Source organism: Mastomys coucha, unplaced genomic scaffold (assembly GCF_008632895.1).
Source record: "Mastomys coucha isolate ucsf_1 unplaced genomic scaffold, UCSF_Mcou_1 pScaffold3, whole genome shotgun sequence".
Taxonomy (NCBI): Eukaryota; Metazoa; Chordata; class Mammalia; order Rodentia; family Muridae; genus Mastomys; species Mastomys coucha.
The window spans coordinates 13,292,571-13,296,175 of record NW_022196909.1 but is presented as its reverse complement, the minus strand read 5'-3'; the positions used below and the strand labels follow the sequence as shown (position 1 = coordinate 13,296,175).

At 47.5% G+C, this 3,605-nt stretch overlaps 1 protein-coding gene across 1 annotated transcript in view; it reads right to left on the bottom strand.

The window, feature by feature from the left end:
- Positions 1–2,816, bottom strand: part of Edar (ectodysplasin A receptor) — a 79,443-nt gene extending 76,627 nt beyond the window's left edge. Inside the window, exon 1 of the mRNA XM_031348159.1 lies at positions 2,523–2,816. The gene's annotated coding sequence lies outside the window, so the exon portion shown is untranslated. The remainder of the gene's footprint in view (positions 1–2,522) is intronic.
- Between the last annotated feature and the right edge of the window lie 789 nt (positions 2,817–3,605).

Here is a 3,605-nt window from a genome sequence, read left to right as displayed (position 1 = left end):
CCCGTCTCCTTGCTGAATCCAGAGCTCATCATTCAAGTAGTCTAGCTATTGCCCCAGAGACCCCACTTCACCAGGCTTTTATCTGGGTTCTGGGGATCTGGATTTTGGTCTTTGTGCTTGCGTTATCCACTCAAGCCATCTCCCCAGAACTCTTTGCTTCATTAAAAATAATAAAAAAAAAATAATGATCCCGTAGATCAAATAAAAGTCTTGCCTAAAATGTTCAAATTTAAGGGCTGCCTGGTAGGTGAATGACGGAGGTCAATGGCTGGCGCTTTTGTTTCCTAATTGCTAAGTGAGTTTAATGTGGGCTAATTAATGATGCTATTGGTGAGTGGAATTAGCTAATGCAAAGGCTAAAACAGCATCAAAGCACACACAGGCAGGTGCCATCTAGGATAATTGAGGGAACAGAGGTCAGAGTAGAGCTGTTAAGGGTTGTGTACCAAGCTGCTGGGCAGGCCAGGGAAGGTAAGGGGAAACCAAGCCAGCCTAGGGCTGAGAGCCATTTAAGCAGTGGGGCTGGCCGCCAAAGCGCCATCCTGTTTATAGCTCCCGTATTTGAGTTTCAGATTTGCTCAAGTCTTTGAAGCTGGGTTCCAGGCCCTTTCCTTGAGAATAAATTCCATCCTTTAGAAACCACAAAACACACTCTCATAGTCCCAGAAAGGAACGTGAGCGACCTGGCTTCTGTATGACCCCTTGGGACCTAAGGGACCTTTTCATTAGAAGATACTGCAGAGTTAAAAGAATCGACCCTGGGGTTTACATTCTAGGGACAGTGGGTAGCCAATGTGGGGTGGCCTCACAGGGGCAGCACTGAGCTCCGCTTGAAGACAGGACATCTCTGACGGATCGTCACAGATACAGTGGCTCTCAAAAGACTCACAGAAAATAGAAAATATTCTTTAACACCCCCCAGCCCCCCATTCATGTAACCTGCTGAGTTTCATGGCTGGGCAGCACAGTCCTCTATAGACTGTCAGCTGTCACTCTTCCCTACCTACGCTGGAGGACTACAGCTGGTCCCCACAGCTGGTCAGCATCCAAAGACAAGCAGATCACCAGCCAGGGGTAGGACTCAAATGCAAAACCCGGAGTACAATTTCTATTGAGTGCTAATCGTTTGTACAGCATTATAAAGAATCTGTGTGGGATCCTCTTCAGCAGAAACCAAAAACGAGACAACGACAGCAGACCCCAGCCAACGGAACAATCAGACAAACAGACAGACAGTGGCCAGAGAGTAGGCATATTACTTCCATAAATTTCTGTTTAGTTTTTCCTTGCAAAGAATGTGACCCTCCAACAACACCATCACAAATGGACAGAGGAAGGAATGCTGAGAGGCGACACCCTCATCCTGCTGTCATCTCAAGGGAGGGCGCTTATGTGGAGCGGTCCTTGGGACATTTCCTAACGTTAAGTCCTCCTAAGCCACTCTCTCAAAAACATATCTTTAAAGGTTTTAAGCGATCATGACCTAGAATGTCTGTTGTACACGGGGGACTTCCCTGTCCTTTTCCCATCCTTTATGCCTTCTGGACTCTTTGATACTTTGAACAGACCTCAGCTTCACTCCGCATCTGAAGATGTCACCAGGTGCCACTTCAAAACAGCAGGGTAGTGGCCCCTGAAGAAGTGGTGACTCCCCCCCTTTTCTCTCTCTCTCTCTCTCTCTCTCTCTCTCTCTCTCTCTCTCTCTCTCTCTCTCTCTCCTGTAATTTCACGTCTTGAAGGAGGCATGTTTTCTACTGACTGTCTAGCACTCTGACTGACCAGGGCTTCAGCCCTTGTCACCTCTCTTGCTTTAGTCTCCTGGTGATGTGGAGTGGATCCTCTAGCAGTCACCTCACCTGCCCTGAGATCACACATTTTGCTTTGCGGGAGCTTCATGCTGCAAAGGCTGGAAAATCAAACTCTACTCTCTGCAATGAGGCCCTTCTACCCCAGAGGCCTCGGAACACTAAAGAAACCTTTGGCTAGAAATGAAAACCTCAAGTGTCACAAAGACCTATCTTCCACACTCCCTTCCTCTTCTCCCGCAACATAGGACTATGACATTGGGTCTCAGACTCGATTGAAACTCCTGCTTGAACGGTCTTTTAGGACAATGAGTTACCCTGGTTAGAGGCAGGTGGCGAATGTCACTAAAGTCCCCAGATGCCACTTGCCGTGAGGCAATCTTGGGAACAAGTTGGAGAACCACCGGTCCTCTCCCCAGACGGCAACACGTGTTTTAGTAGCACAAATACTGTCTGCAACTCAGTTTGGCACTCTAACCAAAGTGCGCTCAACAGCAGAATGAGTTTTCTGATATTTTCTTCAAAACAAAGAAACAACCTCAAGTCTGTGAACTTGTAGCACAGACACACAAGTAATCAGTAACGCTTGTCCAAACGCAACCCAAAAATGACATGCATTTCAAAAATGTGCCCGGGATCCTTCCTTAGCCAAGGACACCTCGGTTTCGTCCACAGTTGAAGAATACGGAAAACCAGAAGTGAAGGACCAAGGTTTACCTGGTACCCGAATGAAGTCAGATTTTCCCAGCCAGCAGACGATGGGTCTACGGAGAAGGCGAGCAGGTAAGGGATGGGGGGCAGGCTTCCCAGGCGGTCACCGGCGTCCTCTCAAAAGCAGTGCTCCACAATCCTGGGGCCAGTCGGGTGACAGCGGCCAGGCACACCTCTGCTGCCAGCTCCACTAACTTTCTATTTTGAAGGGCTCCCGGGAACTCTCTTGACTGCTCCCAGCCTGGACTGCGAGTTTACAAACAGTGGGGCGGAGAGGCGGCCCCTGGCTTCAAACCCACCCGCGCCACCTAGAGGCCGCGCCGGGCATCGGCAGTGCAGGAGCCTGGGCACACAGCCTCAGGCTCTGCCGCCAAATGCACCTGGGTCCGCAGGACTTCCTGCCCCTTAAGGGACAAGCTGGAATGTGTAAAAAAAAAAAAAAAAAAAAAAAAAAAAGAGCATTGATTTTCTTTTTTCTTTTGGAGTGCGTGGGGGTCTTGCTTCTATCAAAACAACTTGGGCCTTTGGGCGCAAGAGTGATGAGAGATGAAATTTGCATTATCATTAATCAGAACTTAAGCACAGCCCCCTTCCCGACAGGATGGCTATAGGTATGATGAATACTGCTGTATTCATTCACGCTTCTCCATGCAGCCCGGAATACACCTGTGTATATTTCCAACACCTCTCCTGCTCACCACACATTTGAGTCATCATTTTTTTTTTTTCTCAGCACCTTCTCTCCAGGTCGTTCCAGGTAACTTGATATAGGCTCCAGATAACTTCAGATAAGCATATCTACCTCATGTAACTACACTATGTGCCGCATATAAATATGGACTCTGCCACTCCAGGAAAATGTACATACTTCACAGAACTCGTGATAGCCCTCTGTATCTTTACACTTCCAGATAACTATATATGCTCTGATAATCTCATATACCCCATGTGACTAGATAGGAAGGAAGCATGTAAAATGCATACCTTTCAGTATTGATCAATTAATTCTCTTTCAAAAAACAAATTATCCAGAAAACGCCCAGCCTTAAAAGAATGTAACAACCTCATCCCTTTCTCTCTCAACACCAT